Source organism: Bombina bombina, chromosome 3 (assembly GCF_027579735.1).
Source record: "Bombina bombina isolate aBomBom1 chromosome 3, aBomBom1.pri, whole genome shotgun sequence".
Lineage (NCBI taxonomy): Eukaryota > Metazoa > Chordata > Amphibia > Anura > Bombinatoridae > Bombina > Bombina bombina.
The window spans coordinates 728555850-728581773 of NC_069501.1; the positions used below are offsets into that span (position 1 = coordinate 728555850).

Below are 25924 nucleotides of genomic sequence, written 5' to 3' on the forward strand. Positions count from 1 at the left end.
AAGCTCCAGGTTTTAACCTGTGTCACTCTGTTCTTTTCAAGATATAATAAATCACTCCAAGCCATACGCTTCTCTTCTACATATGATAAGCAGGTGCTGAGTGAAACATTCCATCTAGATCTGCAGTTGAAGATCCATATACAATTAACTTGCTATACTTCCTGTCAGTTACTAACACCTACTCACTAACCCTACATATGTCCTCTTATTGTCTTGGGAAGTTCTCCTACTCTAGTACTTTAACATTCAGACTATGGTGTTTGTTATTCATTTGACCTTTGTTTTAGCTCCTATAAACCTAACTAATGTGCAGTACCCACTCTTCTATACAGTCATCACGGGTCAACCCCACACCCATAGTTGGGTTCAACCCCTCAGCTAATACATACCAAGTTAGATTAGCTACACATTATCAAAGGAAACCTCTCTAAGCTACATCTTTATTTTTAAATAGATAGTAGATGGCGCTGGTCTATTGAATGATTTTCTCTAGTAAGTGAAGAGAAAAAAGGCTTGATGCATATATTGAAGCCAATTAATATGGGTGCAGTATACTCACTCCATAAGATGAATCTTTACAGCTGAAAGGGAATGTAGCATCAGATGGCAAGAGTCCACAGGTTCCTGGAGTCAAATACTGAATTTTCAGGTTTATCCAAAAGTGAACTATAAATGAATAGAGACCCAAATGACAAAAGTATCCAGTGTATAATTAAAAAAATGTAGTAACTTACTCCATAAATAAGGAGATTCCAGCTCAGCACAGCAAAACAAGATCTTGACAATCTTTCAACAAAGGATAAAAGGTTTTATTTGCTCAACGCGTTTCAACGCATTACACGTTTTTATCAAGAGCATACATTAAAACAAGTAAAACAGGTAAGTAAAACCAAGTATTGACACTCAGGTAAATCATTTGATAACATTTTCTAAATGATTGTAAATGACCCATATATATTTAATCAAACAAAATAAGGAATACTGAATGTCAGCATGACTGAAGCAGAAATCACCAATCACATATCCATTGATATTAAAGTACTTAACACACTAGGTACAAGTAACAACAAAGCCTGGATTCAAACTGAAAAAAAAAAAGTCACAGATTTCTCAACCTTGCATTAGAATTACTTGCTGCCACCACAAATGCAATCATATCCCCTTTCATCCAGGAAATTCTGTCTCTGTTTGGTGATGTATTTTGCTTTCAGTGCCAAGTATATCAATCTATTTTCTAAAACCAGCTTTACAAAACCCACAGTTAACTCCTGGAACTAATTTACCTTATTTGATGCTCAGTGACGTCATCCCTTACTCCTATAAAACTATTCATTGATAACAACTACATCAATTCTAAATAAAAAAAAACAGCATTGTTAAGAATGACCTTGTTTTCACTATGGTTTGCATATTTACTGCAGCAACATTTTGCTTTAAAATCACATAAAAAAATAAATTATTTGAGAAGACACACAGCTTTTGAATCGGTATGCTTTAAGTTATATTAATAAAATAACAAAATTATATTATGAAAAGAGACTTAGGCCCTGATGATCAAAAACTCACAGGCACTTTGAGAAAACACACAAAATCTTAGGGATTTTTTTAGACCTTGTATTGTAATATAGGAGTCTCTCCTTCATATAAAGAACACTACACAGTGACACAAACATGTGTCAAGATAAAATTTGTGTTTCTAAATTTTTTGTGAAGTCTTGTTGTACTGATAAAACTTCTTAAATCATCTTGACTGAGCAGAGATCTTTAGATCATTGGGCTTCTTACCATTTAAACACTGACAATGTGTCACCATTTGTAATCCAATAGAACAGAGAATTTGGGGTAAATGTACCTACCAAAGAGTAGTATTAATACTACTGTATTAATGTTCTATATATTAAAGGACCAGTCAACACAGTAGATTTGCATAATCAATAAATGCAAGATAACAAGACAATGCAATAGCACTTAGACTGAACTTCAAATGAATAGTAGATTTTTTTCTGACAATTTTAAAAGTTATGTCTATTTCCACTCCCCCTGTACCATGTGACAGCCATCAGCCAATCACAAATGCATACACGTACCATGTGACAGCCATCAGCCAATCACAAATGCATATACACTTAATCTGTGATTTCTTACACATGCTTAGTAGGAGCTGGTGGCTCAAAAAGTTTAAATATAAAAAGACTGTGCACTTTTTTTAATGGAAGTAAATTGAAAAGTTATTTAAAATTGCATGCTCTATACGGATAATGAAAGTTTAATTTTGACTTGAGCGTCCGTTTAATCTCTATCTTCAAATACATACTAAGGGCCCGATTACGAGTGGAGAGCTATTTAGACCTTTTTTCTAGAGCACTAATTGCGCTAGAAGTAAACTTTTTGTGCTTGTCGGGTTGCGCTCATTTTTTCGTGAGTTGAAAGTAAAAAGTTTACACTCTTGCACCTAACCGACGCACGCAAAAAGCCAAACTTAGAATATTGCGCACACAATAACCTATTCCCCTATAGAAGTGAATGAAGCAAAAAAGTGGGAAAAACCTAACACTCTACTCGCATACAAACCCAATCCCATATTCTCATGTGTGCTAAATTGACATGAAATATTAATATTTCCCATTCCAATGTTTCTCACATTGTTCCTCACAGAATATGTTCTATTTATTCATAAATACAAATGTCTACATATATATGATGGAATTTTGCACAAATATTTATTTATACCTATAGAGGCATATTTATCAAGCTCCGAATGGAGCTTGATGCCCCGTGTTTCTGGCGAGTCTGCAGGCTTTCCAGAAACAGCAGTTATGAAGCAGCGGTCACAAAGACCGCTGCTCCATAACCTGTCCACCTGCTCTGAGCAGGCGGGCAGACATCGCCGGAAATCAACCCGATCGAGTACGATCGGGTTGATTTACACCCCCTGCTGGCGGCTTATTGGCCACAAGTCTGCAGGGGGCGGCGTTGATGCTGGTGCAATGCTGAATACGGCGAGCGTATTGCTCGCCGTATTCAGCAAGGTCTGTCGGACCTGATCCGCAGTGTCAGATCAGGTCCGACAGACCTTGATAAATAGGGGCCATAGAGAGAGGATTATATATAGGTATATATATATATATATATATATATATATATATATATATATATATATACAGTGTATAGTAGGAATATATATTTATAAATACATAGAACATATTCTGCTATTTGCAGAACAATGGAATGTAATATATTTACAGTAAACACATAGTTAAAACCTTTATTAAAAAATGAATATTGCATACATATGTTTTTTCATGTTTCCATCTAACTGCAAAGGGCTCCAATCCACACACATATATAAGGATATATATATATATACACAGTATGATGTAAAGGAAGAAAAGAAGGAGCGCTGTAAGGTCCCAAATGATAACTAGAAAAATTCAACTATAACTATATCAATAATACGGTATAGTGTATAGCAAATGACCGAATATCCTGTTGAGAATATTTATAACCCCACTATTGTAAATAGTTATAAGATCATATAACTAAAGGTGATAAGAATGAATAATTAATAATTTCCTTATATGGCATTTATAAACCAGTTGAAAATGTTGGACACAGTGAACACTGGCTGTAGTCACAGTTTTTTGAAAACAGCGCTGGTGTGCTGAGTCCACATGCTTAAAAGTCTAAGGCCTAGATTTAGAGTTGGGCGGTAGCCATCAAAACCAGCGTTAGAGGCTCCTAACGCTGGTTTTTACCGTTCTCTGGTATTTGGAGCCAGTCATTAAAGGGTCTAACGCTCACTTTCCAGCCACAACTTTTCCATACCGCAGATCCCCTTACGTCAATTGCGTATCCTATCTTTTCAATGGGATCTTTCTAACGCCGGTATTTAGAGTCGTGTCTGAAGTGAGCGTTAGAAATCTAACGACAAAACTCCAGCCGCAAAAAAAAAACAGTAGTTAAGAGCTTTCTGGGCTAACGCCGGTTTATAAAGCTCTTAACTACTGTGCTCTAAAGTACACTAACACCCATAAACTACCTATGTACCCCTAAACCGAGGTCCCCCCACATCGCCGCCACTCTATTCAAATTTTTGAACCCCTAATCTGCCGACCGCACACCGCTGCCACCTACATTATCCCTATGAACCCCTAATCTGCTGCCCCTAACACCGCCAACCCCTATATTATATTTATTAACCCCTAATCTGCCCCCCTCAACGTCGCCTCCACCTGCCTACACTTATTAACCCCTAATCTGCCGAGCGTACCGCACCACTACTATAATAAAGTTATTAACCCCTAATCCGCCTCACTCCCGCCTCAATAACCCTACAATAAATAGTATTAACCCCTAATCTGCCCTCCCTAACATCGCCGACACCTAACTTCAAGTATTAACCCCTAATCTGCCGATCGGAGCTCACCACTACTCTAATAAATTTTTTAACCCCTAAAGCTAATTCTAACCCTAACACCCCCCTAAGTTAAATATAATTTTATTCTAACGAAATAAATTAACTCTTATTAAATAAATTATTCCTATTTAAATCTAAATACTTACCTGTAAAATAAACCCTAATATAGCTACAATATAAATAATAATTATATCGTAGCTATTTTAGGATTAATATTTATTTTACAGGCAACTTTGTATTTATTTTAACCAGGTACAATAGCTATTAAATAGTTAAGAACTATTTAATAGTTACCTAGTTAAAATAATTACAAAATTACCTGTAAAATAAATCCTAACCTAAGTTACAAGTAAACCTAACACTACACTATCAATAAATTAATTAAATAAAATACCTACAATTATCTGCAATTAAACCTAACACTACACTATCAATAAATTAATTAAATAAAATACCTACAAATAACTACAATTAAATAAACTAACTAAAGTACAAAAAATAAAAAAGAACTAAGTTACAAAAAATAAAAAAATATTTACAAACATTAGAAAAATATTACAACAATTTTAAACTAATTACACCTACTCTAAGCCCCCTAATAAAATAACAAAGCCCCCCAAAATAAAAAAATGCCCTACCCTTTTCTAAATTAAAAAAGTTCAAAGCTCTTTTACCTTACCAGCCCTGAACAGGGCCCTTTGCGGGGCATGCCCCAAAGAATTCAGCTCTTTTGCCTGTAAAAAACCCACATACAATACCCCCCCACATTACAACCCACCACCCATATACCCCTAATCTAACCCAAACCCCCCTTAAATAAACCTAACACTAAGCCCCTGAAGATCTTCCTACCTTATCTTCACCATGCCAGGTTCACCGATCCGTCCTCGGAAGTCTTGATCCAAGCCTCGGAAGTGTTGATCCAAGCCCAAGCGGGGGGCTGAAGAGTGACGTCCATCCTCGGGCTGAAGTCTGGATCCAAGCGGCGGCTGAAGAAATCCATCATCGGGCTGAAGTCGGAAGTCCATCATCGGGATGAAGTCTTCTATCAAGCAGCATCTTCAATCTTCTTTCTTCCGGAGCGGAGCCATCTTCTTCCCAGCCGACGCGGATCCATCCTCTTCTAACGACGCCTACTAGCCGAATGACGGTTCCTTTAAATGACATCATCCAAGATGGCGTCCGTCGAATTCCGATTGGCTGATAGGATTCTATCAGCCAATCGGTATTAAGGTAGGAAAATTCGGATTGGCTGATGGAATCAGCCAATCAGATTCAAGTTCAATCCGATTGGCTGATCCGATCAGCCAATCAGATTGAGCTCGCATTCTATTGGCTGTTCCGATCAGCCAATAGAATGCGAGCTCAATCTGATTGGCTGATTCCATCAGCCGATCAGAATTTTCCTACCTTAATTCCGATTGGCTGATAGAATCCTATCAGCCAATCGGAATTCGACGGACGCCATCTTGGATGACGTCATTTAAAGGAACCGTCATTCGTCTAGTAGGCGTCATTAGAAGAGGATGGATCCGCGTCGGCTGGGAAGAAGATGGCTCCGCTCCGCTCCGGAAGAAAGAAGATTGAAGATACTGCTTGATAGAAGACTTCATCCCGATGATGGACTTCCGACTTCAGCCCAATGATGGATTTCTTCAGCTGCCGCTCGGATCCAGACTTCAGCCCGAGGATGGACGTCACTCTTCAGCCCCCCGCTTGGGCCTGGATCAACACTTCTGAGGACGGATCGGTGAAACTGGCATGGTGAAGATAAGGTAGGAAGATCTTCAGGGGCTTAGTGTTAGGTTTATTTAAGGGGGGTTTGGGTTAGATTAGGGGTATGTGGGTGGTGGGTTGTAATGTTGGGGGGGTATTGTATGTGTTTTTTTTACAGGCAAAAGAGCTGAATTCTTTGGGGCATGCCCCGCAAATGGCCCTTTTCAGGGCTGGTAAGGTAAAAGAGCTTTGAACTTTTTAAATTTAGAATAGGGTAGGGCATTTTTTTATTTTGGGGAGCTTTGTTATTTTATTAGGGGGCCTAGAGTATGTGTAATTAGTTTAAAATTGTTGTAATATTTTTCTAATGTTTGTAAATATTTTTTTATTTTTTGTAACTTAGTTCTTTTTTATTTTTTTGTACTTTAGTTAGTTTATTTCATTGTATTTATTTGTAGATATTGTATTTAATTAATTTATTGATAGTGTAGTGTTAGGTTTAATTGTAGATAATTGTAGGTATTTTATTTAATTAATTTATTGATAGTGTAGTGTTAGGTTTAATTGTAGATAATTGTAGGCATTTTATTTAATTAATTTATTGATAGTGTAGTGTTAGCTTTAATTGTAACTTAGGTTAGGATTTATTTTACAGGTAATTTTGTAATTATTTTAACTATTTTAGCTTTTAAATAGTTCTTAACTATTTAATAGCTATTGTACCTGGTTAAAATAATTACAAAGTTACCTGTAAAATAAATATAAATCCTAAAATAGCTATAATATAATTATAATTTATATTGTAGCTATATTAGGGTTTATTTTACAGGTAAGTATTTAGCTTTAAATAGGAATAATTTATTTAATAAGAGTTAATTTATTTCGTTAGATTTAAATTATATTTAATTTAGGGAGGTGTTAGGGTTAGGGTTAGACTTAGCTTTAGGGGTTAATCCATTTATTACAGTAGCGGCGAGATTTGGTCGGCAGATTAGGGGTTAATACTTGTAGTTAGGTGTTGGCGATGTTACGGAGGGCAGATTAGGGGTTAATACTATTTATTATAGGGTTATTGAGGCGGGAGTGAGGCGGATTAGGGGTTATTAACTTTATTATAGTAGCGGTGCGGTCCGCTCGGCAGATTAGGGGTTAATAAGTGTAGGCAGGTGGAGGCGACGTTGAGGGGGGCAGATTAGGGGTTAATAAATATAATATAGGGGTCGGCGGTGTTAGGGGCAGCAGATTAGGGGTACACAGGGATAATGTAGGTAGCGGCAGTTTACGGAGCGGCAGATTAGGGGTTAATAATAATATGCAGGGGTCAGCGATAGCGGGGGCGGCAGATTAGGGGTTAATAAGTGTAAGGTTAGGGGTGTTTAGACTCGGGGTTCATGTTAGGGTGTTAGGTGCAGACTTAGGAAGTGTTTCCCCATAGAAAACAATGGGGCTGCGTTAGGAGCTGAACACTGCTTTTTTACAGGTGTTATTTTTTTTTCAGCTCAAATGGCCCCATTGTTTTCTATGGGGGAATTGTGCACGAGCACATTTTTGAAGCTGGCTGCGTCCGTAAGCACCGCTGGAATTTAGAGTTGCAGTGGCGTTAAATTATGCTCTACGCTCCGTTTTTGGAGCCTAACGCACTGAAAACCCAGCCATTCTGTGAACTCTAAATACCAGCGGTATTTAAAAGGTGCGGGGGGGGGAAAAAGCATGCGTAGCTAACGCACCCCTTTGGCCGCCAAACTCTAAATCTAGCCGTAAGTTTATTTTGTATGATAAAAGCACAAACAATAAATTAAAAAGATCAACATACAATACACTAAAACCAAAGCTGTTTAATCTGGGTCTGGGCTACTGACTAAAACTAACTCGTGAAAAGTATGTAAAAGTCAGGTCCCAGATCGTGGAAATGTCCAGAAAACCGGAGAATACGTATTGCAAAAAAATATTATTATTTAATATAGTGGATAACTTTATTTTGTTATATAAAAAATAGTATGGAAGATGATATAAGAACCAGCAGTGGTTCGCACAGACCGTAAAAAATATATATTAGGCAATAAGCCTGCCCAGAGGACAGTCTATTTAAAATTACTGAAAAAAAATCCAAAATGATCAAAAGTAAAAAAATAATATATAATACCCTCATAAAAATATATTCCCCAAAATAAAAACACCCCTTAATCTAACATTAAAATACCAATAGCCCTTAAACTGACCTTTTGTAGGGCATTGCCCTAAATTAAAAAGCTCCTTTACCTTAAAAAATTATGAAGTACCCCCTAAAAGTAACCCCCCAACCCACACAACCCCCCATATTAAGAAAACCTAAGACTATAAAACTTAAGCTACCCATTGCTCCTAAAGGGGCATTTGTATGGGCATTGCCCTAAAAAGGGTAATCATCTCTTTTGCTGCCCAATAAAAAAAAAATCCCTAATCTAAAAGAAAAACCCACTCCAAAAAAAACCAAAAAACGTAAGTCTAACCCCGAAATAGGTACTAACAATTTCTGAAGTCCGTTGATGAAGGTCTTTTTTCAGGTAGCAACATCTTCATCCAGTGCGGGGACATCTTCTATCTTCATCTGGAGTGAAGGCAGCGTGGAGTGAAGTTGAACTCGGAGCAGGACCGGCGGTCGCAGAGCAGGACCAGCATGGAGGATCCTCTTCATGCAGTCGCCACCGCATACTGAATATTGAATGTGACGTACCCCTTTAAGGTTCACCAACAAAAAACAGTGCGCTAAAAAAGCAAACTACACTTATTCAGAGGGAAGATAATCTCCAAATATTTAATCTATGTCATACAATAGATAGCCATATATATAGAGAGAGAGAAGGTTCATTTTGCTTACATGTGGGATTAGTATCACAAATGATCATAAACTAGTGATAGTACAATATTCCTTCCTTATATGTATTATTTTTTTGCTTGATTTATTGTTATATCCGTTGAGTTACAAATATAGATGACATAATATAGTTGTCTAAAAAAGCGGACCATATAAATGAATGTAGTATTTATTAATGTCTTATTAACGTATATAGTAAAAATTCATAAACATAAATAAAAATTCATCATGTTCTTATAATGAATCATGCAAGATAGAACACAAAAATGCAGTGGTTTTTAAAATTCTAAATATTAAACATAAAAACTTCTTAATACAGTTAATGATAAGGTGCACCTTATTGAAAACAAATAATGCGCATTTGATCAATTTTATAAGTAGTTGTTAGTTTGATTCCACAGATGTTAAACGTGTATCAACATAGGTTTAGCAACAATATATTAGCAGCAAGTGGCAAATTTGTATTGTCCCGTTTTATAACGGATATAGATATAGATTGCCCCCTATATAGTGTAATAATGTCTCCATGTTCATTCACATTACTTATAGTGTTTCAGGCATGTTCTTATAGCAACGCCTTTTTGAAAAAAGTCTTTTGGAAAAAAATCAATTGTTATATTACCCAGTTTTGCCAATGTTAGTGTATAATATCCTTAGTCTAACGATTATAGCATGATGATCCAATGGTATCTACTCACCACAATTTGAAAGCTGATATAAATCTAACTGCCACTTCTGGGCTATGATGTATAGTAATCACGTGTCTGTTTCTTCAGCCAATCTGGAGGTCAGATTACCAGCACTTGAGTAGATAGTTTGGCATTGGATGTATTTAAAACTTCTTATTGGAATTCTTCTTGTAAACTTAAAGGATTACTTTCTGTTATAATTTTTAAGCTAAACAACTAACATATTAAAGTTAATAAACATTAATTAAAACCTACTGACCTATATTTTCTCCAAAACGAAGTTTCATAACGTTCTAAAAGTTATATCTTTTATTCGCCGATGATGTCACGTTATCCTGCCCACTATTTTCAGCACTGCATGTTCAAAATACTGAAACCAATAACTTTGTGTTTAAAGCGCCATTTTGAAACCTAGGTATTGTAAACGGATTGGTACAGAGCAAAGGATACCCATGGAGTGAGTTTGGAAAACAATTAAATTTGTAGACAAGATTTCTGATATACGGTAGAGATATGTTAATGAAATGCTATTGATAAAAAGCGTATTTGGGGTAGTTAGTTAGTAACAGGCATAAAAAATATTTACTTACAGTGGCCCTTTAAAGATGTTTTCTTCCTCAGAACGCTCATGAGTTTTGCATATTTAGACACACACAATATCCATAATATAACAACTTTATGTTGGACGATAATCCATTTTAAATGTTTTATAGTTGATACATTGAGTGGTGGAACAGTCCAATAAAGTAAACAATTGTACATATTACAACATATAAATACATATTAATAGTATTATTAGAAAATATAAATAGATTTAGTAATTGAATTTATAATATATAGTATATAATATATGTTAATACATTATCTAGAATAAATATTCAAAAATAACATACAAGAAAAGAACAGAGCGCAACCGCAACTCAAGGTAAAAGTTTTATTACTTTTTCGAGCGCTAAAAACAAATTGCACTTACAAGAAATTGGCAATATTCAAGCCTTATGATTTAACAATCCACTGGGCCGCAATCTCTCTGACAGCCCTCCACGCTGGAATCAGATATGGCGTCTCCGGGAAGTCCGTAGGCTTAGGTGTTAATGACCAAATGGTAAATGGTAAAAGTACTTGAAAGAGCAATAAATATCAAAGTCTGCAACAGTGTCCCTTTGTATAACTTTGGTCTACGCATTTCGTCCTCTTCAATGGGACTTTCTCAAGACTCAGGGTTTAATGTTCTAGTTCGCGGGGATCCTCTTCTTAAAACTCCAGCTACAAGAATGTAAGATGGCGTCCCTCGAATTCCGATTGGCTGATAGGATTCTATCAGCCAATCGGAATTAAGGTAGGAATCAGCTAATCAGAATCAAGTTCAATCCGATTGGCTGATCCAATCAGCCAATCAGATTGAGCTCGCATTCTATTGGCTGTTCCGATCAGCCAATAGAATGCAAGCTCAATCTGATTGGCTGATTGGATCAGCCAATCGGATTGATCTTGATTCTGATATTCCTACCTTAATTCCGATTGGCTGATAGAATCCTATCAGCCAATCGGAATTCAAGGGACGCCATCTTGGATGACGTCCCGTAAAGGAACCGTCATTCTTCAGTTGGACGTCGCCGGATGAAGATGGGTCCGCGGTGGAGGTCTTCAGGATGGAGCCGGTCCTCATCGGATGAAGATAGAAGATGCCGCTTGGAAGATGATGGTTGCCGGTCCGGATCTACTCTTCTTCCCGGATAGGATGAAGACTTTGGACCCTCTTCTGGACTTCTTCAGTTGATGTCTAGCCCCCGCTTGGGTTGGATGAAGATATCGGAGCCAGGACGGATCGGTGATACCCGGTGAGGTGAAGACAAGGTAGGATGATCTTCAGGGGCTTAGTGTTAGGTTTATTTAAGGGGGGTTTGGGTTAGATTAGGGGAATGTGGGTGGTGGGTTGTAATGTTGGGGGGGGTATTGTATGTTTTTTTTTACAGGCAAAAGAGCTGAACTTCTTGGGGCATGCCCCGCAAAGGGCCATGTTCAGGGCTGGTAAGGTAAAAGAGCTTTGAACTTTAGTAATTTAGAATAGGGTAGGGCATTTTTTATTTTGGGGGGCTTTGTTATTTTATTAGGGGGCTTAGAGTAGGTGTAATTAGTTTAAAATTGTTGTAAGATTTTCCTTATGTTTGTAAATATTTTTTTATTTTTTGTAACTTAGTTCTTTTTTATTTTTTGTACTTTAATTAGTTTATTTCATTGTAGTTATTTGTAGGTATTGTATTTAATTTATTTATTGATAGTGTAGTGTTAGGTTTAATTGTAGGTAATTGTAAGTATTTTATTTAATTAATTTATTGATAGTGTAGTGTTAGGTTTAATTGTAACTTAGGTTAGGATTTATTTTACAGGTAAATTTGTAATTATTTTAACTATTTTAGCTATTAAATAGTTCTTAACTATTGTATAGCTATTGTACCTGGTTAAAATAAATACAAAGTTACCTGTAAAATAAATATTAATCCTAAAATAGCTATAATATAATTATAATTTATATTGTAGCTATATTAGGGTTTATTTTACAGGTAAGTATTTAGCTTTAAATAGGAATAATTTATTTAATAAGAGTGAATTAATTTCGTTAGATTACAATTAAATTTAACTTAGGGGGGTGTTAGTGTTAGACTTAGCTTTAGGGGTTAATACATTTATTAGAATAGCGGCGAGATTCGGTCGGCAGATTAGGGGTTAATAATTGAAGTTAGGTGTCGGCGATGTTAGGGAGGGCAGGTTAGGGGTTAATAAATATAATATAGGGGTCGGCGGTGTTAGGGGCAGCAGATTAGGGGTACATAAGTATAACGTAGGTGGCGGCGCTTTGCGGTCGGCAGATTAGGGGTTAATTATTGTAGATAGCTGGCGGCGACGTTGTGGGGGGCAGATTAGGGGTTAATAAATATAATATAGGGGTCGGCGGTGTTAGGGGCAGCAGATTAGGGGTACATAAGTATAACGTAGGTGGCGGCGCTTTGTGGTCGGCAGATTAGGGGTTAATTATTGTAGATAGCTGGCTGCGACGTTGTGGGGGGCAGGTTAGGGGTTAATAAATATAATATAGGGGTCAGCGATGTTAGGGCAGCAGATTAGGGGTACATAGGGATAATGTAGCTGGCGGCGGCGTGCGGACGGCAGATTAGGGGTTAATAAGTGTAGGTAGCTGGCGGCGACGTTGTGGGGGGCAGATTAGGGGTTAATAAATATAATATAGGGGTCGGTGGTGTTAGGGGCAGCAGATTAGGGGTACATAAGGATAACGTAGGTGGCGGTCGGCAGATTAGGGGTTAAAAAATGTAATCGAGTTGCGGCGATGTGGGGGGACCTCGGTTTAGGGGTACATAGGTAGTTTATGGGTGTTAGTGTACTTTAGAGTACAGTAGTTAAGAGCTTTATGAACCGGCGTTAGCCCAGAAAGCTCTTAACTACTGACTTTTATCATGCGGCTGGAGTTTTGTCGTTAGAATTCTAACGCTCACTTCAGACACGACTCTAAATACCGGAGTTAGAAAAATCCCATTGAAAAGATAGGATACGCAATTTACGTAAGGGGATCTGCGGTATGGAAAAGTCGCGGCTGAAAAGTGAGCGTTAGACCATTTTTTGAGTGAATCCAAATACCGGAGGTAGCCTAAAACCAGCGTTAGGAGCCTCTAACGCTGGTTTTCACGGCTAACGCCAAACTCTAAATCTAGGCCTAAGAGAATAGCTTGCCTATCAAAGTCTTCAATTTTACTGCAGTTTTTTCTCATTTTAAAAAAATGTTTTTTGTATATATATTCACAAACACTTTTTGTAATGACAACTTTTATTGTGAATAAAATTATTTGAATCAACTTGTTTAACCCCTTAATGACCGAGGACGTGCAGGGTACGTCCTCAAAAAAAGGCAGTTAACGCCTGAGAACGTACCCTGCACGTCCTCGGTGTGGAAAGCAGCTGGAAGCGATCCTGCTCGCTTCCAGCTGCTTTCCGGTTATTGCAGTGATGCCTCGATATGGAGGCATCCTGCAATAACCTTACATGGCCATCCGATGCAGAGAGAGCCACTCTGTGGCCCTCTCTGCACCGGACATCGATGGCCGGTATCGTTGGTGGGTGGGAGCCGACTTGGGAGGCGGGTGGGCGGCCATCGGTGTGCTGTGTTAAGTCACGGGGGGTGGGATCGGGGGCGGCACCACCGGGGGCGCGCACGGACGCGCGCGAGTGCATGGAGGGTGGCGGGCGGGCGGGCGCGTGCACGGGGCGGGAGCGGGTGGGAACCGCTACACTACGGAAATTTTTTTAAGTAATAATTGGCCTAATCTTGTTTGTGCAAAAGCACAAAAAGAGATCGTGGAGGGGTGGGGGGTTGGTTTTGTGTGGGGGGAAGCTAAACTACAGAAATGCTTACAAAAATAAAAATAAAAACATTTTTTCTTCTAAACTGGGTACTGGCAGACAGCTGCCAGTACCCAAGATGGCGCCTATCAAGTTAGAGTGGGAGGGTTATAGAGCTGTTTGGGGGGGGATCAGTGAGGTTGGGGGCTAAGGGGGGATCGTACAAAGCAGCATATGTAAATATGCTTTTTTTAAAAAAAAAAATATATATATAGCTTTTATTTTAGTACTGGCAGACTTTCTGCCAGTACTTAAGATGGCGGGGACAATTGTGGGGTGGGGGAGGGAAGAGAGCTGTTTGGGAGGGATCAGGGGGTCTGATGTTTCAGGTGGGAGGCTGAGCTCTACACTAAATCTAATATTAACCCTGCAAGCTACCTAATTAACCCCTTCAATGCTAGCCATAATACACGTGTGATGCGCAGCGGCATTTAGCGGCCTTCTAAATACCAAAAAGCAACGCCAAAGCCATATATGTCTGATATATGTCTGCTATTTCTGAACAAAGGGGATCCCAGAGAAGCATTTACAACCATTTGTGCCATAACTGCACAAGCTGTTTGCAAATGATTTCAGTGAGAAACCTAAAATTGTGAAACATTTTACGTTTTTTTTTAATTTGATCGCATTTGGCGGTGAAATGGTGGCATGAAATATACCAAAATGGGCCTAGATCAATACTTTGGGTTGTCTACTAAAAAAAAATATATACATGTCAAGGGATATTCAGGTATTCCTGAAATATATTAGTGTTCTAATGTAACTAGCGCTAATTTTGAAAAAAAATGGTTTGGAAATAGCAAAGTGCTACTTGTATTTATGGCCCTATAACTTGCAAAAAAAGTAAAGAACATGTAAACATTGGGTATTTATAAACTCAGGACAAAATTTAGAAACTATTTAGCATGGGTGTTTTTTGGTGGTTGTAGAAATGTAACAGATTTTGGGGGTCAAAGTTAGAAAAAGTGTTTTTTTTTTCAATTTTTCCTCATATTTTATAATTTTTTTTATAGTAAATTATAAGATATGATGAAAATAATGGTATCTTTAGAAAGTCCATTTAATGGCGAGAAAAACGGTATATAATATGTGTGGGTACAGTAAAGGAGTAAGAGGAAAATTACAGCTAAACACAAACACCACAAAAATGTAAAAATAGCCTTGGTCCCAAACGGACAGAAAATGGAAAAGTGCTGTGGTCATTAAGGGGTTAAAGTGTGTTTTGGTAGTTATTTTGTTATCCTCTTCAATTTCCACATCTATATCAAGAAGATAGCTATTTTTTTATCTACTACTTTCATAAGTGAAGTCAATACCAAATTTGTTATTTCCAATGTCTTCTATAAAAAAGTTCAAGGAGTTCAGGGTCCCCCTTCCAGACTATAAAAATATAATCAATGAAACGGCGATAGAGCACCAAGTTCATTTCCCAGTTTGAGCCTTGGATCAAGTCTTCCTCCATATAGCCCATAAATAAATTAGCATAACTGGGAGTGAACTTAGTGCCCATCGCCATTCCCTTAATTTGAAGATAAAATTGCTCATTAAAATTAAAATAGTTTTTATTCAAAATAAATCTTACACTTTCCAGTAAAAATAGATAATAAACCATTAAATAACACACAAGAACGTTATACTAATGAAACTAAACAATATTATTCCAATAGATATCCAAATAGGTATCAAAGACCATATAAAGAGGAATTAACCTCCTAAAGAAAAACCTATAGAGATACATGGAATGAAGGGAGAAGGGAAAATAGAGAATATAGATATGAACAATTACCAAATAATGAACATCACACTTACCAGAATAGGAATAGGAATAATTTAAATAGAAACTGGGGGACACAGAATAATCACCATGGTAAAGGGTGGAGGTCGAGAGAACAAAATTGGACATGGCCAACGTATAACAGATTTGAGAATCTTAGAGAAGAGAATATAAGGGAATGGAGACAAAATAACTCCAATCCCCATACTTACAGAAAGGGTAAATCAGTCTCTTTTTTAGAGGAGAACAGAAAACAAACAGAAAGATTAGAGGAAGAAAGTGGGGAAGACAAACAGGAAAGAATGAAATACACAAGTTATATTTAATTTAAGTGACCTTAATGTAACTAAAGATCAGTGTAATATTTTACAGAAAGACCTAACTTTTGACCCTGCTACAAAAATTAATACATTTAACACCCTTATAAATGTGAATAGATTTATTCAGAATGTCACATTAAAAATATATTTTATAAAAAAAAATCCTCTTGAAAGACATATAATAAATGATTCTAAGGGTTTTCAACATACTGATTTGAGAACTAAGTCAACATTCTTTCCAACTAACGAAAAAGGAAGAAATGTTAAAATATTTGAGAACGCAGTTAAAAAAATATAGAAAATATAAATGTAGAAAATAATTATATTTAACCTTTCTAAAAGAGAAAATGAAATTTTAAAAGATTTACAGAATAATACAAATATAACTATAAAGCAGGTAGACAAAGGGGGGGGGGTGGTATTAAACACAGTAGACTATGTAAAGGAAGCTAATAGATTACTTAAAGGGCCATAATACCCAAATGTTTAAACACTTGAAAGTGATGCAGCATAGCTGTAAAAAGCTGATTAGAAAATATCACCTGAACATCTCTATGTAAAAAAGAAAGATATTTTACCTCAAAAGTTCTTCAGTAGCCACCTCCCATTGTAAAGGATTTCGAAGCAGCATTTTAGTGTGTCTGTCCTGGGACATCTGAAGGGATGAGCATCGTGCACTCTCATATTATTTCACCAATCAGGTAAAGGAAGCTTACTATGAAATCTCATGAGAGTTAAGTCAAATCTCATGAGATCACAGTAAGAGTTCATGACCTCAGCACTGCTGATGCTGATTGGCTGCTGTTCATTTCTTCATTTTTTTTTTTTTTTTTTACCTGCAGCTGGGAGCAGCTGAGTATAACTTTTACACAGAACTTACTCTGGTGAGCTGAGGAAATTGTGAGGTAAAATATCTTCCTTTTTTACATAGAGATACTCAGGTGATATTTTCCTGTCAGCTTTTTACAGTTATACTGCATCAGTTTCAAGTGATTTAGCATATGAGTATTATGTCCCTTTAACAATGAAGAAATTTACATTAAGATAAAATATAATCCTATTAGTAAACAAAAGAAAGGACTGGAATTCTTACTAAATAAAGCATATAATATAGGGATACTTAATGGTAAAGAACTAGATTATTTAATACAAAAACGTCTGATTTTCTCAGAACACCTAATACTATTAAATGGAGTAATGTTTTTTTTATTAGTTACAATAGATGTCTGTTCATTATATACCAATATCAAACACAATTTTGGATTAGAAGTGGTTGAATATTTTCTAATGAAAGGAGGTGATATGCCTATTCAACAAGTTAATTTTTTAATGGAAAGTATAAGATTTATTTTGAATAACAACTATTTTATTTTTATTGACCAATTTTATCAAACTGGGAGTTGAACTTGGTGCTCTATCTCCGTTTCATTGATGATATTTTTATAGTCTGGAAGGGGGACCCCGAACTCCTTGAACTTTTTATAGAAGACATTGGAAATAACAAATTTGGTATTGACTTCACTTATGAAACTAGTAGATCAAAAATTAGCTATCTTGATATAGATGTGGAAATTGAATAACAAAATAACTACCAAAACACATTTTAAACAAGTTGATTCCAATAATTGTATTCACAATAAAAGTTGTCATTACAAAAAGTGGTTGGAAAATATATAAAAAAACATGATAAGAATGAGAAAAAACTGTATTAAAATTGAAGACTTTGATAGGCAAGCTATTCTCTTGGAAAGGAAATTTGAAAAAAGAGAATATGATCAAGACTTAGTAAATCAAGCTAAATTAGATGCAAGAATAAAAGAAAGATGAGTTCTTTTGCAAAATAAAAATAAAAGTAAAAATGCAACTCAATCCATGACCAATGAAGGAAGATTAGACATATCATTTATATTGGACTATAACATCAATCATAAAAAATTAAAAGGTATTTTTAACAAACATTGGCATTTATTACAACGTGACCCCTATATAGGAGAATTATTAACGGATAAACCATGAATGGTTTATAGACAGGCCAGAAATCTAAAAAACATTTTAGCACGTAGCACTTTTAGACAGAATAAGACAAATAATTGGAAATATTAAATTGGAAGGCTTCTATCCATGTATAAATTGCAAATCCTGTAAATTTAGCAACAAAACCGAAAGTGTTACTTCCACTGTTACCAAAAAAGAATACAAAATTAAGGATCTGATTAGATGCACTGATAAAAATGTTATATACTTATATCAGTGCCCCTGTTATAATTAATACTTGGGAGAGACCTTGCATCCACTAAGAGACAGGATCAGAGAGCACTTACTTAATATAGAGCATGGTTTTGAAGGTTACCTCCTCTTAAAACATTTTAGAGAAGACAACACACAAAATACTAAAGGGTTCAAATACTTAGGTATTAGGAAAATAAAACCTGATTGGAGGGGAGGCGATCTAAATAATAAACATTTAAGAATAGAAGCTGAACTGATTTTTTATTTTAAAACACTAGAGCCCCTTGGTCTCAATTCTGAATTAGATTTGAATCCTTTCATTTAATATATATAAAAAAAAAATCTTAGGAGTTTTATGAATTTAGATTGGCATTATATATTTTTATGTTACATTTTTATATTATATTTTATTTTTGAATATGTATTCTAGTTAATGTATTCTTTTATATATTTAATATTTTCTAATAATACTATTAATATTTATTTATATGTTTTAATATGTACATTAGTTTACTTTATTGGACTGTTCCACCACTCAATGTATCAACTATAAACATTTAAGTTGGATTATCGTCCAACATGAGGTTGTTATTATGGATTGCCCCTTTTATCAAAATTGAATGATCTAACTAAATAAGTGATCTGACTGCCCCTTTAATAAAGTGGTATAAAGTAAGAGGAAGTGCAATCACAGGCTCATCTTGAAAAAAGCTGTGTGCTAAAACATGTTGATGAGTTGTCCTGTGTTGCACTAACAAGAAGAATAATGATGTATACTAAGCTTTGAAAACAAAAGAGATTTCTACTCTCCATATATTCTGCATATTGTATGTGTCTAAGTATGCAAAACTCATGAACACCCTGAAGAAGAAAACCTCTTTAAGTTTACAAGAAGAATTCCAATAAGAAGTTTTAAATACATCCAACGCCGTGGTATCTACTCAAAGTGCCGTTAATCCGACCTCCAGATTGGCTGAAGAAACAGACACATGATTACTATATGTCACAGTGCCGGAAGTGGCAGTTAGAATGCCGAGACTGACACAAGTGATACGTGTGAAGAGCAAGGTTGGGGTACCTTGCATTCAATCTTCAGTGTGCGGTAACGACCGCATGAAGAGGAACCTCCATGCCGGTCCTTCTCCACGGCCGCCAGTCTTGCTCCGTGATTGCTGGTCCTACTCAGCAGTCACCTCTGCTCCTTGCTGCCTTCGCTCTGGATGAAGATAGAAGATGTCCCTGTGCTGGATGAAGTTGGAGCCGCCTAGAAGAAGACCTTCACCGCTTCACTTCAGGAACTATGAGTACCTATTTCGGGGTTAGACTTTTTTTTTATTTTTAGATTAGAGATTTTTTTTATTTTTCAATGGGAAGCAAAAGAGCTGATTGCCATTTTAAAGGGCAATGCCCATACAAATGCCCCTTTAGGGCAATGAACTAGAAAAGGTCATTTTAAGGGCTATTGGTAGTTTATGAAGTAAAAATTGAGGGTTGGGGAAAGCAGTAAGATAATCTGCAAAAAATGTTTTATGATTCTTCACATATATAAATATAGGTTTCTTGCCACAGAGTAAGAGCAAAAGCAACTAAGCAAGAACACAATTATCAAGTAATTGTAAAATAGTATACAACTGTTGAAAGGTTGCTCTTCTCTGTGCAATAAAAAATGTAATACTGCGATAACAAAGTATTAACAAGGTAGTATTTAGCAACTAGATAATTACATTCATGTTAATATTTATTTATAGTAGACAAAGAATGATCGCCCAATCCTTTGACATTATGACACGTCACTGAGCGATGATAGGCCCATAAATCATGACTATGTTAATGTTCTCGCTCATAACAACACACACATATGATTGGGTAACTGCACGGAGTGACAGCAACCAGTCACCAACTAAGAGGTAAGAGTTACCTTTAATAACGGTATTATTATCTTGAGACGATATACTCATTGGCCTAAACGGATTCTTTTGACATCTATTGATATTATTTTAAATATCCGCAAATTATACTGATTCGGATAATGTTCCAAAATAATCATAATGTTTATCGATCTTATGAAGACGCATGGGAGAGATTAACAATGATCGTCCAATCCTTTGACACTATGACACGTCACTGAGCAAAGATAGGCCCACAAATCATGATGATGTTGATGCTATTACTCATAACAATACACACATATGATTGGGTAACTATCCAGAGTGACAGTAACCAGTCATCAATTAAGAGGCAGGAATTACCTGTAATATAGCTATTGAATCAGTGGGAGGGATTTATATATGGATAAATACAATGACACAGCGACGGTCCACATCCCCTCTGAAGAAGCGTTCTTGTGAAATGCGCGTCAGGGGTCACCAAGAGAAGCCTTGTCTCTTCTAATTTTTAACTTGCTTACTGAATGTTTTAATCCTTAATCTATACTGATACTACTTACTCTCAGCAGTTCAGATGATTAGCATAATAGTAAAGTAGCCCCTGGATTGTAGGGGCTTAGCCGATAGTTCACTTTCATCTGCCTACTGTAGCAGTCATTTAATTAATTTATCCAATATAATTGTGGAACGCTTTATCATTATGATTTAAGTGTTTTTAATATCAGCCTATGCTGCCTGTATGAATGAATTTTTTTTGTATAAATAAAGATTCAGCATAAATGTAATTATCTAGTTGCTAAACACTACCTCGTTGATGCTTTGTTATAGCAGTATTACATTTTTTATTGCACAGAGAAGAGCAACCTTTCAACAGTTGTATACCCTTTTACAATTACTTGATAATTCTATTGGTAGTTTAGTATTAGTGGGGTTTTTTAAAATTAGGGCTTTTTTATTTTAATTGGCAGCAAAAGAGCTGATTGCCTTTTTAAGGGCAATGCCCATACAAATGCCCCTTTAGGGACAATTGGTAGCTTAGGTTATTTAGATTTAGTTTTTTTATTGGGGGGGGTGGTTGGGTGGGGGTTTAACTGTTAGGGAGGACTTTGTAATTTTATTTAGAGAAAAGAGCTGTTTAACTTATGGCAATGCACTACAAAAAGCCCTTTTAAGGGCTATTGGTAGTTTAGTGTTAGATTAGGTATTTTTTATTTTGGGGGGCTTTTTATAGGGGTATTAGTTTATTTATTTATTTTAAATTGTTGTGGATAATTACGTTTATTTTTTTCTATCATTTTAGATTTTTTTATTTTTTGTAATTTTAGTGTTTTTTTTGCAAAGTTAGATTTTTTTTAATTTTGTAATTTGTAAGTATCTTGAGAAAGCCCACAGCTGGGTGAAACGCGTAGAAGGAGAGTTGCTTATCCTGCTAAGAGCAAATATCTGACACTAGGTACCTAGTTCTTTTTACCCCGCGCGTGATACACGCTAAGTGCGGGACTCACTGACATTCTCCGTTACTTCATGCTGCCAGAATTTCTATTTTGTCCTGGAGCCGTTGTTACTAAAAGTCACAAAGTAAGGTGTTAACCTCAGTCAGGACAGATCCAGCCAGTGACACGGACCACTACCGTGCTCAACCACCGAGAGGAAACCGCCACCAGTGTGGTCAGAACGGCTTGCTGTGAGACGGTTAAACCTCAGTGGGAGTTTACCTGGAAGCTTGAATATCACTCAATCACCACGGGTGAACCTTTACTACATAAGCTGAGCGGCCTGCTTTTAGCCGACAAAAGAAAACGGTAAGACGCCCTGGAGCGCCCTTCTTAACATATACATAAGTACTTTTGATAATTGCATATAAAAGGTGGAACGCTGTCTTTAAACTTTAGGCACTCATCTATTTAAGAACTGCCACAAAGTGACTGAAAGTGTTATGCAACATTGTTAATCATTTTTTTGGATCATTATCAACTGCTGGTCCCTGAGCATTTGCGGATCAATTTTATTGCAATTACCAGTGGCCTACATCGATTTGACTATACTTTTTTGTCCTTATACATACGGATGATAAATGGAATTTTAACATTTTTTCGGAATATATTGGTGGTATTTTTAAGATTATTTTTTATAGGGAGACGTCCCTTCAATTTTTTGATGTTAGTAATTTTTACTTGCTATATATATGTTTAATTATGTTTATTAAACTTATAATTTTTTAGAGATTAAGTGTGGTATTTATTCTTGCTTTTAGCGCCCTCTCATTTTATATTTTGATACTCTGTTTTAAATATTATTAACCCCTAATCTGCCGCCCCTAACATCGCCGCCACCTACCTACATTTATTAACCCCTAACTTGCCGTCCCCCAAAGTCGCCGCCGCTATATTATATTTATTAAACCCTAAATCTAAGTCTAACCCTAACCCTAAAACCCCCTAACTTAAATATAATTTAAATAAATCTAAATACAAATTACTATCATTACCTAAATAATTCCTATTTAAAACTAAATACTTACCTATAAAATAAACCCTAAACTAGCTACAATTTAACTAATAGTTACATTGTATCTAGCTTAGGGTTTATTTTTTATTTTACAGGCAACTTTGTATTTATTTTAACTAGGTAGAATAGTTACTAAATAGTTATTAACTATTTAATAACTACCTAGCTAAAATAAATACAAATTGACCTGTAAAATAAAACCTAACCTAAGTTACACTAACACCTAACACTAACCTAAAATTAAATAAATTCCCTAAATTAAATACAATTCCCTAAATTAAATACAATTAGCTAAATTACAAAAAAACAAACACTAAATTACAGATAATAAAAAACAAATTACAAGATCTTTAAACTAATTACACCTAATCTAATAGCTCTATCAAAATAAAAAAGCCCACCCAAAATAAAAAAAAACTAGCCTAAATTAAACTACCAATAGCCCTTAAAAGGGCTTTTGCAGGGCATTGCCCCAAAGAAATCAGCTCTTTTACCTGAAAAAAAAATACAAACAACCCCCCCAACAGTAAAACCCACCACCCACACAATCAACCCCCTAAATAAAACCCTAACTAAAAAAAACGAAGCTCCCCATTGCCCTGAAAAGGTCATTTGGAGGGGCACTGCCCTTAAAATTGCATTTAGCTCTATTGTGGCCCAAAGCCCTAACCTAAAAATAAAACCCACCCAATACACCCTTAAAAAATCTTAACACTAACCCCCGAAGATCCACTTACCGGGAGAAGTCTTCATCCAAGCGGCAAGATGTCCTCAACGAAGCCAGCAGAAGTGGTCCTCCAGACGTGCAGAAGTCTTCATCCAGATGGCATCTACTATCTTCATCTATCCGGTGCGGAGTGGTTCCATCTTCAAGACATCCGGCGCGGAGCATCCTCTTCTTCCGACGTCTTCTTGCTGAATGAAGGTACCTTTAAGTGACGTCAGCCAATCGGATGGACCTGCTCCGCGCCGGATGGATGCAGATAGAAGATGCCGTCTGGATGAAGACTTCTGCCTGTCTGGAGGACCACTTCTGCCAGCTTCGTTGAGGACATCTTGCAGCTTGGATGAAGACTTTTCCCGGTAAGTGGATCTTCGGGGGTTAGTGTTAGGATTTCTTAAGGGTGTATTGGGTGGGTTTATTGGGCGTCCCTTAGATTCCGATTGGCTGATCAGCCAATCGGAATTAAGGTAGAAAAAATCCTATTAACACCCTAACATGAACCCAGAGTCTAAACACCCTTAAGCTTACACTTATTAACCCCTAATCTGCCGCCCCCGACATCGCAGACACCTGCATTATATTATTAACCCCTAATCTGCCGCTCCAGACACCGCCGCCACCTACATTATACTTATGAACCACTAATCTGCTACCCCAAACATCGCCGACACCTACATACTATTTATTAACCCCTAATCTGCCGCCCCCAATGTCGCTGCAACCTACTTACAGGGTTTATTTTTATTTTACAGGCAAGTTTGTATTTATTTTAACTAGGTAGAATAGTTATTAAATAGTTATTAACTATTTAATAACTACCTAGCTAAAATAAATACAAAAGTACCTGTAAAATAAAACCTAACCTAAGTTACACTAACACCTAACACTACACTATAATTAACTAAATTAAATACAATTACCTAAATTAAATTCAATTAGCTAAAGTGCAAAAAACAAACACTAAATTACAGATAATAAAAAACAAATACAAGATCTTTAAACTAATTACACCTAATCTAATAGCTCTATCAAAATAAAAAAGCCCACCCAAAATAAAAAAAAACTAGCCTAAATTAAACTACCAATAGCCCTTAAAAGGGCTTTTGCAGGGCATTGCCCCAAAGAAATCAGCTCTTTTACCTGAAAAAAAAATACAAACAACCCCCCCAACAGTAAAACCCACCACCCACACAATCAACCCCCTAAATAAAACCCTAACTAAAAAAAACGAAGCTCCCCATTGCCCTGAAAAGGTCATTTGGAGGGGCACTGCCCTTAAAATTGCATTTAGCTCTATTGTGGCCCAAAGCCCTAACCTAAAAATAAAACCCACCCAATACACCCTTAAAAAATCTTAACACTAACCCCCGAAGATCCACTTACCGGGAGAAGTCTTCATCCAAGCGGCAAGATGTCCTCAACGAAGCCAGCAGAAGTGGTCCTCCAGACGTGCAGAAGTCTTCATCCAGATGGCATCTACTATCTTCATCTATCCGGTGCGGAGTGGTTCCATCTTCAAGACATCCGGCGCGGAGCATCCTCTTCTTCCGACGTCTTCTTGCTGAATGAAGGTACCTTTAAGTGACGTCAGCCAATCGGATGGACCTGCTCCGCGCCGGATGGATGCAGATAGAAGATGCCGTCTGGATGAAGACTTCTGCCTGTCTGGAGGACCACTTCTGCCAGCTTCGTTGAGGACATCTTGCAGCTTGGATGAAGACTTTTCCCGGTAAGTGGATCTTCGGGGGTTAGTGTTAGGATTTCTTAAGGGTGTATTGGGTGGGTTTATTGGGCGTCCCTTAGATTCCGATTGGCTGATCAGCCAATCGGAATTAAGGTAGAAAAAATCCTATTAACACCCTAACATGAACCCAGAGTCTAAACACCCTTAAGCTTACACTTATTAACCCCTAATCTGCCGCCCCCGACATCGCAGACACCTGCATTATATTATTAACCCCTAATCTGCCGCTCCAGACACCGCCGCCACCTACATTATACTTATGAACCACTAATCTGCTACCCCAAACATCGCCGACACCTACATACTATTTATTAACCCCTAATCTGCCGCCCCCAATGTCGCTGCAACCTACTTACAGGGTTTATTTTTATTTTACAGGCAAGTTTGTATTTATTTTAACTAGGTAGAATAGTTATTAAATAGTTATTAACTATTTAATAACTACCTAGCTAAAATAAATACAAAAGTACCTGTAAAATAAAACCTAACCTAAGTTACACTAACACCTAACACTACACTATAATTAACTAAATTAAATACAATTACCTAAATTAAATTCAATTAGCTAAAGTGCAAAAAACAAACAAACACTAAATTACAGAAAATAAAAAAACAAATTACAGATATTTAAACTACTTACACCTAATCTA

At 36.5% G+C, this 25924-nt stretch overlaps 1 long non-coding RNA gene across 2 annotated transcripts in view; it reads right to left on the reverse strand.

Annotated features, from left to right (window-relative positions):
- Positions 1-25924, reverse strand: part of LOC128653956 (uncharacterized) — a 431620-nt gene that overhangs the window by 170155 nt on the left and 235541 nt on the right. The window contains exon 2 of one of the 2 annotated variants that reach the window (XR_008401409.1): positions 560-666. The exons of the other annotated variant lie outside the window; for it this stretch is intronic. This is a non-coding gene — a long non-coding RNA (uncharacterized LOC128653956). The remainder of the gene's footprint in view (positions 1-559; positions 667-25924) is intronic. 2 annotated transcript variants of the gene reach the window in all.